The sequence below is a fragment of the Sus scrofa genome, chromosome 14, assembly GCF_054392235.1.
Source record: "Sus scrofa isolate SSC_HxYL_T2T_F1_AM1 chromosome 14, Sscrofa_HxYL_maternal_Yorkshire_Landrace_v2.0, whole genome shotgun sequence".
NCBI classification, from domain to species: domain Eukaryota; kingdom Metazoa; phylum Chordata; class Mammalia; order Artiodactyla; family Suidae; genus Sus; species Sus scrofa.
Window position 1 is genome coordinate 109649978 of NC_139396.1, and position 12314 is coordinate 109662291.

The 12314-nt window shown below is 41.0% G+C and overlaps 1 pseudogene; it reads left to right on the top strand.

Annotated features, from left to right (window-relative positions):
• The first annotated feature begins 722 nt into the window (after nt 1–722).
• Nucleotides 723–3237, top strand: LOC100152313 (isochorismatase domain-containing protein 1 pseudogene; annotated as a pseudogene).
• The last annotated feature ends 9077 nt before the right edge of the window (nt 3238–12314 follow it).

The following is a 12314-nucleotide window of genomic DNA, read 5'->3' on the forward strand; positions in this document are numbered from 1 at the left end:
ACCTCCGCAAACTACACCATGAGTGAGGCAGAGCTCTAAGGTAAGCCATACAAGTCTTTGAATTCTCACACTGAGCCTCCAGGGCCCCTTTGGGGCTGGAGTCTACAGTGGGCAGCAAACTGTTGGGAGTGCCAGCAAAATTAAGTAGGATAGGACCCTAAAGAGGAAGCTCAGAGAAGCTCCAATGCTGGTCTAGAACCAGGAGAGTCCAGAAAGACACTGGCCTGGGGCACACAATTTCCAGGGACACCAGACAACTCAATAATCAAGATAAATGAGATTTTAATGCAGTAATTCTTCAAAAAGCAAGTTTAATGCCAAAAAGTTCTTGATGAGCAAAATATCAAAGTTTGGACTAAAGATGGAATCATTAAGTGTCTGTAGTGGAGAGCCGCATTGAAGCCGGAGCTAAAAAGAAAAATCAGTAATACCGGCCCTGTCTTAATCATAGTGTTTCAGTGGAGTTCCAGATGTAGCAGAAGCGGTAAGTAAAAACCTTTGCAATTCTCACCTTCAATTGGATATATCTGTATAATACCACAGTATTTCATCATATATGTAATATCTAACTCTTCCTACAGACAAGACCTAGAAAGTGTCAGGTTCATCTGCTGAGCTCTCTCCCTCATTCCTTGCCTACAAACGACAAGGATTTGGAGGTGCAGACTGGGGAAACATGGTAGTGACACGGGGATAGAGCCATTGGCCTCTGTCACACAAGGATGGAGGCAGGCGGTCTGGCGGGAGGTCGTCTGGGCTGGGAGGTGCTGCAGCAGCGCCGGGATAGACCCAGTGGTCTTGTCCGGCAGAGATGGAGGCAGGTGGTCTCTCCAGGCAGGAGCAATCAGCTCAGGATAAGAGAGGTTTTGGATGGAAGGCAATTTCCCCTTGAACCAACACCTTAGTGTAACAGCTCTGACCCGGGCTCTTTTAATGAGCCTTTCAGGTGCATTGCCCTGAGCCCGTTGCCCCAAGCTAAAAATGCTCCTGCTCATTGCCCCCGAGGTTGCGATCAAGAGTCCAAGAGCCCAGTAGCAGTGTAGAGCAAGTTTTATTTACACCCTCAGAGAGAGCAGGCCGCCCTGGGTAGAAACTGGTGTTGGCTGCTGCTGGGTCTCTCCTTACAGTCTTATATCACTGACCTGTTTGAGGACTGCTGTTCTCTTGCTCCAGGCCGACTAATTTCCTATCCCACCCGCCCTGCACCTTGCTGCATAAGGGGGCGTGTTTGAATCCACTGATTGGTTTCAGGCGAGGATGCCTTATTTGCATGGGAAAAAAGATTCTAGGGAGATGCTCTGAAGAGCATTCCTTTGGTATCTACATGTGTCTTCACTGTTTGATCACAGGCCTCCTGTTTTTGTTAATAGGTGGCCTGTTTTAAATCACCCGGGTCAGAGTCCCTATCCTTATCCTACCTAACAAAAGAATGATCAAACCTGAAGCAAGAAGGATTCCTAACACTCTAGTGTTCAATATTTCATATTCCATATTACTTCCCACTAAAAGAAACAAAGGCGGGGGCCTAGGCGGGCGGCCGTGTCTGCGCTTCGCGGCCTTGGCGCTCACAGCCACTGGGGGAACATAGCATTGGTGGAGCCCGCGGTCCCAGCGCTCCCCAGTGGTGGCCGGGCGGGGGCCGTTGGGCAGGGTCCACGTGCTCTTCTACTTCTCTGACTTAGCGCAGCCCTCTGCAGTGCAGCACTGGGCGGGTTAAGATCTGCTCATCCAGAAGTTCCTCAGCCTGTATGGCGACCAGATGGACATGTACCGCAGATTCCTGGTGCAGCTCCTTGTGAAGGAGTGAGGCCAATACGTGAACCTGCCCAAGGACTTTGCCGCGAGCAAGCACTGCGAGGTGTTCCTCATTCCGCTGCAGATCCAGCTTGCTACCTTGGGAAATCTTACACCTTCAAGCACTGTGTTTTTCTGATGTGATATGCAGGAAAGTTCAGAGCAGCCGTCAAGTATTTTGGAGATATTATTAGTGACAAAGATTGTTGCAAGAGGCTCGGATTTTAGGAATTTTAGTTATTGTAACAGAGCAATATCCGAAAGTCTTGGAAGCACTGTTCAGGAAATCGATTTAATAGGTGTAAAAGTCATACTTCGAAAGACCAAGTTTTCAATGGTATTACCAGAAGTAGAAGCAGCAATAGCAGAGAGTCCTGGAGTCAGGAGTATTTTGTTATTCAGGGTAGGAGCTCGTGTGTACATCCAGCAAACAGCTCTGGAGCTTGTTGGCCAAGGTATCAAGGTTCATACTGTTGTTGACACCATGTTGTCAAGAAGCATGATGGACAGGATGTTTGCTCTTGAGCGTCTTGCTTGAACTGGGATCATAGTGATGACAAGTGAGGCCCTCCTGTTGCAGCTGGTGGCTGATAAAGACCATCCAAAATTCAAGGAAATTTAGAATCTAATTAAGGCAAGTTCTCCAGAGTCCGATCTGCTTTCCAAAGTATCAGATATTAGAAGGACTGGGATGCCACTCGCCATCAGGTGGCAGGACTGTAAGCCCAGAAAAGCTCTTGTCTCTACTAGAATTAAAATATTAAGGCCAAAACTGGCTCCTTTTGCACCTCTTAGTTCAAACTTAACCAATTAGACCATTTGGGTACCAGCATTTAGTTACAAATGTCAAAGACTTGAGATGCTGCTTACCTTTTTTTTTATGTTAATATGCTTTTATTTATTAAAAATTATAATGGAGGAGTTCCTGTCATGGCGCAGTGGTTAATGAATCCGACTAGGAACCATGAGGTTGCGGGTTCGGTCCCTGCCCTTGCTCAGTGGGTTAAGGATCCGGCATTGCCATGAGCTGTGGTATAGGTTGCAGACGCAGCTCAGATCCCGCGTTGCTGTGGCTCTGGCTAGGCCGGTGGCTACAGCTCCGATTCGACCCCTAGCCTGGGAACCTCCAGATGCTGCTGGAGTGGCCCAAGAAATGGCAAAAAGACAAAAAAAAAATTATAATGGAGGTGCCTGTTTTGTCTGTACTGTATATAAAGATCATACTTTTAAAAGTGCACATTCTTGTGAAGTTTTCTTAACTTGTGCACAGTAAAGACAAATACCAGTGATGGTTTGAGTTTTGTGTTATTGTAAGGTGCATGTTATAATGTTAATGTGCATTCAATGCTTTTACTTTACAGGTTGGTCGAAATAGGATTATTATATGAGAACTTAGAAGCAGGACTCTGGAGCATGTTACCCCTTTCCCTCTTAGTGCGGTAAACTTTTTATTACGTTCCATTGGTTTAACCAGATGAAGTTAATGTTGAATAATTATATATCTTAATTATTCTAACTTTCTTATTCTGCTCACCAATCACTTATTTTCTGTTAATAGTCACTTTTTTAACTGAATATTTTACCTAGAAAAACTCATTGGGTCATTGCTTGTTTTAATTTTGTAAACAGATGGGATGATTTTCAGTGCCATATAATTTGTGGAAGATGGTTTTAAGATCTTTAAAGCATTACTTTAACCGAATAGCTTTATAACCATCTTGCAGAAGATTTAGTAAAAAGATAATGGCTAGATAAAATGTAGTTTTAAAACATCCATATTCTTGTTTGATTTTTTTCCACCTACCCTCCAATTTTTGTTAATGAAAAAGGCCTCAGTAATGATTTGGTAGTATTAATTTTGTAGTCATTCCTACCCTTCAATAAATTTTATTTTCATTTAAAAAAATAAAATTAAAAGAAACTAAGGAGAGTTTCCACTGTGGCACAGTGGGTTAGCGATCCCCTGTTGTCTGGCAGCTTGGGTTCAATCATCAGACCAGCAAATGGGTTAAGGATCCCATGCTGCCACAACTCTAGCGTAGGTTGCAGCAGTGGTTCAGATTGATTTCTGTACCAGGAATTTCCATATGCCACAGATGTGGCTCAAAAAGACAAAAAGAAAAAGATAGAGACTAAGACTTCTTGAACAAATAACTGATTCTAGTCCTGGGCAGGAAATACACAAGATGATCTCTTTTTTAATAAATTTTATTATAGTTGATTTATAATGTTCTGTCAATTTCTGCCATATAGCAAAGTGACCCAATCATACATATATATATACATTCTTTTTTCACATTATTCTCTATCATGCTCCATCACAAGTGGTTAAATATAGCTCCCTGAGCTGTACAGCAGGATCTCATTGCTTATCCACTCCAAATGAAATAGTTTACATTCAACCCCAAACTCCAGGTCCATGAGTTTGTTTCTTTTCTGTAGATAGGTTTATTTTGTGCTGTATATAAGATTCCAGATATAAGTGATAGCATATATATTTGCTTTCTCTTTCTGACTTACTTCACTTAGTATGAGGGTTTCTAGTTCCATCCCTGTTGCTGCAAATGGCATTATTTTGTTCTTTTTTATAGCTGAGTAGTATTCCATTGTGTATAGGTACCACATCTTCTTCATTCATTCATCTGTTGATGGACATTTAGGTTGTTTCCATGTCTTGGCTATTGTGGATAGTGCTGCAGTGAACATAAGAGTGCATGTGTCTTTTTGAGTGAAAGTTTTATATGGGAGTTCCCATGTGGAGGTTGGTTTGATCCTTGGCCTCACTCTTTGGGTTAAGGATCTGACATTGCTCTGAGCTGTGGTGTAGGTCACAGACGCAGCTCAGATCTGGCATGGCTATGGCATAGGCTGGCAGCTGTAGCTCTGATTCAACCCCTAGCCTGGGAATTTCCATGTGCCACAGGTACAGCCCTAAAAAGCAAAAAAAAAAAAAAAAAAAAAAAAAAAAAAAAAGAGAGAGAGAGAGAGAGAAAGAGAGGGAGAAAGTTTTGTCTGGATGTATGCCCAGGAGTAGGATTGCTGGGTCATGTGGTAGTTCTCTATTTAGTTTTCCGAGGTACCTCCATACTGTCCTCCATAGTGGTTGTACCATTTACACTCCCACCAACAGAGTAGGAGGGTTCCCTTTTCTCCACACCCTCTCCAGCATTTATTATTTATAGACTTACTAATCATGGCCATTCTGACAAGTGTGAGGTGCTAACTCATTGTGGTTTTGATTTGCTTTACTCTGATAATTAGTGATGTTCAGCATTTTTTTTTTCACGTTCTTATTTGCCATCTGTATGTCTTCTTTGGAGAAATGTCTATTCCAGCTCTTCTTCCCATTTTTCAATTGGGTTGTTGGCTTTTTTGCTCTTGAGTTATTTGTATATTTTGGAGATGAAGCCCTTCTCAGTTGCATCTTTTGAAACTATTTTCTCCTGTTCCGTAGGTTGTCTGTTTTTGTTTTTGTTTTTGTTTTTGTTTTTATGGTTTCCTTTGCTGTGCAAAAGCTTGTCAGTTTGATTAGGTTCCATTGGTTTATATTTGCTCTTATTTCTATTGCTTTGGGAAACAGACTTAAGAAAACATTTGTGAGGTTGATGTCAGAGAATGTTTTGCCAATGCTCTCTTCTAGGAGTTTGATGGTGTCTTGTCTTATGTTTAAGTCTCTAAGCCATCTTGAGTTTATTTTTGTGCACGGCATGAGGGTGTGTTCTAGTTTCATGGATTTGAATGCAGCTGTCCAGTTTTCCAAGCACCTCTTACTGAAGAGACTGTCTTTTTCCTATTTTATATTCTTGCTTCTTTTGTCAAAGATTAATTGACCATAGGTGTCTGGGTTTATCTCTGGGTTTCTCTATTCTGTTCCATTGGTCTGTATGTCTGTTTTGGTACATATCACACTGTGTTGATGACTGTAGCTTTGTAATATTGTCTGAAGTCTGGAAGAGTTATGCCACCTGCTTGGTTTTTGTTCCTCAGGATTGCTTTGGCAATTCTGGGTCTTTTATGGTTCCATCTACATTTTTGGATCGTTTATTCTAGTTCTGTGAAAAATGTCCTGGGTAGTTTGGTAGGGATTGCACTGAATCTGTAGATCGCTTTGGGTAGTATGGCCATTTTAATGATATTAATTCTTCCAATCCAGGAGCATGGGATATCTCTCCATTTCTTTGAGTCCTCTTTAATTTCCTTGATTAATGTTTTACAGTTCTCAGCATATAAGTCTTTCACCTCCTTGGTCGGGTTTATTCCTGGATATTTAATTTTGGGGGGTGCGATTTTAAAAGGTATTGTATTTTTATATTCCTTTTCTAATATTTCATTGTTTGTATACAGAAATGCAACTGATTTCTGAATGTTAATCTTATATCCTGCTACTTTGCTGAATTTGTTGATCAGTTTGAGTAGTTTTTGTATGGAATCCTTAGGGTTTTCTATTTATAGTATCATGTCATCTGCATACAGTGACAATTTTACCTCTTCTCTTCTCATTTAGATACTTTTTTTCTTTTTGTATGATTGCTGTGACTAAGACTTAATACTGTTTTAGGAGTTTCCGTCGTGGCGCAGTGGTTAACGAATCGACTAGGAACCATGAGGTTGCGGGTTCGGTCCCTGCCCTTGCTCAGTGGGTTAACGATCCGGCGATGCCGTGAGCTGTGGTGTAGGTTGCAGACGCGGCTCGGATCCCGCGTTGCTGTGGCTCTGGCGTAGGCCGGCGGCTACAGCTCCGATTCAACCCCTAGCCTGGGAACCTCCATATGCCGCGGGAGCGGCCCAAGAAATAGCAACAACAACAACAACAACAACAACAACAACAACAACAAAAATACTGTTTTAAATAAAAAATGTAAGAGTGGTCATCCTTGCCTTGGTCCAGATTTTAGCAGGAAGGCTTTCAGCTTTTCTGTGTTGAGTATTCTACTGGCTGTGGGTTTGTCATAATGTGTTTTATTATGTTAAGATATGTTCCCTCTATGCCCACTTTGGTAAGAGTTTTTTTTTTTTTTAATCATGAATGGATGTTGGACTTTGTCAAATGCTTTTTCTGCATTTATTGAGATGATCGTGTGGTTTTGACTTTTCTTTTGTTGATGTGGTGCATGACCTTTTTTATATGTTGTTGGATGTGGTTGGCTAAAATTTTGTTGAGAATTTTTGCACCAAGATGATCTTAAAACAACTTGCCAAACCAGATCTCAAAGAAGCATTCAGACTAACATTCAGGATCAAGTCCAAAGGACTTCAGATTTAACCTGAAGAGGTTCCAACTGGTGGAAAATTGGACTATTTGAGCATCAACAAATATAATAAGTTCAGTCAATGAAAGCCACCAAATATGTTTTAATCCTTTATCAGGTTTTTTTAAATCAATTCCTCATCCTTGTAGGATGACAAGGTAGCATTTAATTCTCTGGATAATGAAGAGAGAAACAAAAAGAAAGAAACATATAACATGCCTTTCCTCTGTGAACTGTCCCACTGGGTGATGAAAGAGTAGATTAAGACACATCCCTTAATCCAGCTGATAAGTGAAAAAGAAGTGATATAATTAAATATCATCATTTTCACCCTCAAATGGATCATTGAACAGAAGGATTGAACATCATCTCTACTAACCTCTCGAAAAAAGGTGAACAACCTGACATGTGTGTCCCATGATGAAATAAGACATCACTACCCAGAGTCTCATCAAAAACCTTGATCCTGAGCCTGATCAGGCCTCTGAATACAGTTGAACAACTGCAGGAAACATGGAAAATAGAGGGATGTGTTGAACTGTGTTGTGGGAACACGGTCTACAAAATCCACACTGGAGAGTTTCCCAAGGGGAAGGGCTCAGGTTCTTCCACGGATACAGTGTCAGAAGGAGAGGGATGGAGAAGGAAATTATAGACTAAAAGAGTTGAGAAAACATCAAGAAATGAGCAAGCCTCATCTATAGGGTCTAGAGAGGCACACGAAGGTGATAAACACTACAAAGAAACTTAAGGAGAATAATGACTGTAAATATCAGGACAGTGAGTACTTTGGGAAGGAGGAAGGTGGTTGAGATTGGGAAGGGGCACAGGGAGGGTCTTCTGGGATGGATGGAAAAGTATAAATTCTTATCCTAAATGGTCATTGCAAGGGTGCTCTTTTTACTGAGATATAGTTGATTTATGATATTATGCTACTTTTAAAACTACAACAGAGTGATTCAAAATTTTATGGACTATACCCTATTTAATGTTATATAAAATATTGCCTATGGGAGTTCCCGTGGTGGCTCAGTGGTTAGCGAATCTGACTAGGAACCATGAGGTTGCAGGTTTGATCTCTGGCCTTGCTCAGCGAGTTAAGAATCTGGCGTTGCCATGAGCTGTGGTGTAGGTTGCAGACGTGGCTCAGATCCCGCATTGCTGTGGCTCTGGTGTAGGCCAGCGGCTACAGCTCTGATTTGACCCCTAGCCTGGGAACTTCCATATGCCACGGGAGTGGCCCAAGAAATGGCAAAAAGACCAAAAAAAAAAAATATGTATATATATATATATATATATATATATATATATACACACACACACACATATATGTAGCCTATATTCCCTTTGTTGTACAGTGTATCATTGTAGCTTGCCTTTTTATTTTTATTTTTATTTATTTATTTATTTGGTCTTTTTGCCTTTTTCTAGGGCCACTCCCGTGGCACATAGAGGTTCCCAGGCTAAGGGCCTAATCAGAGCTGGAGCAGTTGGCCTACGCCAGAGCCACAACAAGGCCATATCTGAGCTGTGTCTGCAACCTACACCACAGCTCACAGCAACACTGGATCCTTAACCCACTGAGCAAGGCCAGGGATCAAACCCGCAACCTTTCGGTTCCTAGTTGGATTCGTTAACCACTGACCCACGACGGGAACTCCACTTTTTTATTTTTAAATCTCAACATATTGATACTGAGTGAATGCAGCCAGATACAGAAAGTTGTCCTTCATACATAATTGCAATTCTTCTGTCTAGTGAAACAAAGAAGATTAGTGGCTGCCTGGGGATGGGAGGGAGGGAGGTGTGGCTTATCAAGGGGCATGAGGAAGCTTTGAGGGGCATTGGCATTTTTTTATCTTAATTAGGCTGATGCTATCCTGGGTATATACATACATCCTAACTCATTGAACTGTCCACTTTAAATATGTGTCGTTCTGGAGTTCCCGTCGTGGCGCAGTGGTTAACGAATCCGACTAGGAACCATGAGGTTGCGGGTTCGGTCCCTGCCCTTGCTCAGTGGGTTAACGATCCGGCGTTGCCGTGAGCTGCGGTGTAGGTTGCAGACGCGGCTCGGATCCCGCGTTGCTGCGGCTCTGGCGTAGGCCAGCGGCTACAGCTCCGATAAGACCCCTAGCCTGGGAACCTCCATATGCCGCGGGAGCGGCCCAAAGAAATAGCAAAAAGACAAAAATAAAATAAATAAATAAATAAATATGTGTCGTTCTTGTACCTCATTTGCATATCCATGAAGCTGTGAATAAAGCAGCACAGAATGAATGATTGGAAGCAGTGTGTCCCAGTCTTTGCTGATGCTAAAAAGCCTCTGGTGCTGTGAAAAGTCCAGACTCCTGTTCTTGCTCTGAGTTTCCATGAGCACCAGGTGAACTGTGCTTCCAACAAGGGTCCCAGGAATTCTCCTGCTCAGGGAAGTTGGGAAACCCTGGTGTGAGGTGGGTGGGAGCTGACAGCAGCCTTTCCTCATCGTGACCAAACCATCCTCAGGTGAAACCAAATGAAACCTTCACCACCCACAGCCAGGGGAAAACGAATATGATCTCCTGGGGTTTCACACAAGTGCCTGAACCTTAAGTACCATAGAACAAGGGGGTGTCATCAGTGTCTCCTTGAAGGAGCTTCTGCAGCCCCCAGCATCTTAGATCATTGGATTGATGGGGAGAAAGCCCAGTGGATGAGGGAAATGGCATCCATTGAATCTCTTTAACTGCAATTATCCAATCAAGATCCTTCCTCCTATAAAAGAAACACAAACAGCTGTGTTGTTGAAGGATGTTTGCTGTTGAAGGATGTTTGCTGTTGAAGGATGTTTGCTGTTTTCTGTCGTGAAAGAAGTGCATTGAATGCCAGGTAAAGCATGATGCCATTTTTAAATATTTTTATAAAGTAGGACCATTGGAAGTCGTTAAAAATGCTTCTTTTATTATGACTAGGTCAGGTTAGGGATGGTTTTGAGATTCACTGAGCATTGCAATTCCTCTAATAGGAGTTTTCTGTTATGCCTTTTGTCAATTTTCTGTTTTTATCTTCATTCCTGACATTCTTTGTATATAATTGACTTTAACTCTTTGTCTTATCTATGTTGAAAAAATATTCTTTCATCTGTCACTTACTCTAACTTTGTTTCTGGTATCTTTATGGCAGGAAAGATACCAGAAAAAAAGGGTAAATTACTTTCCTTTAAAGCTGTGCTTTATTTTTCGGTAAAAACTTGAATTTTATTTTATTTTATTTTTTTAAGAGCCGCACTCGCGGCATATGGAGTTTCCCAGGCTAGGGGTGGAATCGGAGCTGTAGCTGCTGGCCTGTGCCAGAGCCACAGCAACACAGGATCTGAGCCGCATCTGTGACCTACACCACAGCTCACAGCAATGCCAGATCCTTAACCCACTGAACAAAGCCAGGGATCAAACCTGCATCCTCATGGATGCTAGTCAGATTCATTTCCACTAAGCCACGATGGGAACTTTCTGGCCATTTTTTAAGGTTTTTCTGTTTGTTTGTTTTGGCCACAGCTTCAGCAACACAGGATCCTTAACCCAATGTGCTGGACCAAGGATCAAACCTACACCACCCAGAAACAATACTAGATAACTAACTCTCTGTGCCACAGCAGGAACTCCCATGTTTTAATCATTATTTGGTTTCTTGAGCTGTATGAGCTGTTTGTATATTTTGGATATATTAGCCCCTTATCAGTCTTATCATTTGTAAATATTTTCTATAATTCAGTAGGTTTTTTTGTTTTATAGATGGTTTCCTTTGCTTCACAAAAGCTTTCAAGTTTAATTTGCTCCCACTTGTTTATTTTTGGTTTTGTTTCCTTTGCCTTAGGAGACTCCCCAAAAAATATTGTTACAGTTTATGTCAGAGTGTTCTGCCTGTTTTCTTCTAGGGGTTTTGTGGTTTCTGGTCTTTCATTTAGGTCTTTAATTCATTTTGAGTTTATTTTTTATTAGGGTGTGAGAAAATGTTCTATTTTCATAATTTTATGTGTATCTGTCCAGTTTTCCCAACACTACTTATTGAAAAGACTCTTTTCCCTATTGTATATTCTTGCTTTTTTTATAGATTAATCAACCATAAATGTGTGGGTTTATTTCTGATTTCTCTATTTTGTTACATTGACACATGTATCTGTTTTTACATCATTACTTTCTTTTTTAAAATTATAGTTGGTTTACAATGTTGTGCCAGTTGCTGCTGTAACCATACTGTTTTGATTACTGTAGTTTTGTAGTATAGTCTAAAGTGAGAGACCATGATTTGCTCTTTTTTCTCAAGATTTATTTGGCTATTCGAGATCTTTGTTTCCATACAAGTTTTGCAATTATTCTAGTTCTATGAAAAATGCCATTGGTATTTTGATACAAATTGCATTTAAGGAATTCCTTTTGTGGCTCAGTGGTAATGAGCCTGACTAGTATCCATGAGGATTTGGGTTCAATCCCAGGCCCCACTCAGTGGGTTAAGGATCTGGCATTGCTGTAAGCTGTGATGTAGGTCACAGATGCGACTCAGATCTAGTGTGGCTGTGGCTGTGGCTGTGGTGTAGGCCAGCAGCTGCAACTCCAATTCAACCCCTAGCCTGGGGACTTCCATATGCCACAGGTGTGGCCCTAAAAGGGAAAAAAAATTGCATTTAATATGTAGATTGCCTTGGGCAGTATGGTCATTTTAACAATATTAATTCTTCCAATTCATGAACACAGTATATCTTTGTATCTGATTCTGTAATCTTCATTTTCTTTCATCTATGTCTTATAGTTCTCCAAATAGATTTTGCTTTATTCCTAGGTATTTATTCTTTTTGATGTGATGATAAATGCAATTGTTTTCTTAATTTCTCTGATAGTTTATTCTTTGTGTATTGAAGTACAATATATTTCTGTACGTTAATTTTGTATCCTGCAGTTTTACTGAATTCATTGATGAGTTCTAGTAGTATTCTGGAGGCATCTTTAGGATTTTCTATGTATAGTATTAGGTCATTTGCGAAAAATGACAGGTTTACCTCTTCCTTTCAATTTTCTATCCCTTTTATTTATTCTTGTTGTATGACTGATGTGGCTACGACTTCCAATACTATGCTGAATGAAAGTGGTGTTAGTGGGCATTCTTGTATTGTTTTTGACCTTAGAGGAAATGCTTTCAGCTCTTCACTGTTTCATATGATGTTTGCTGTGGCTTATCATAGAAGGCTTTTATTATGTTATGTGACCTCTACACACACTTTGTGGAGAGTTTTTATTA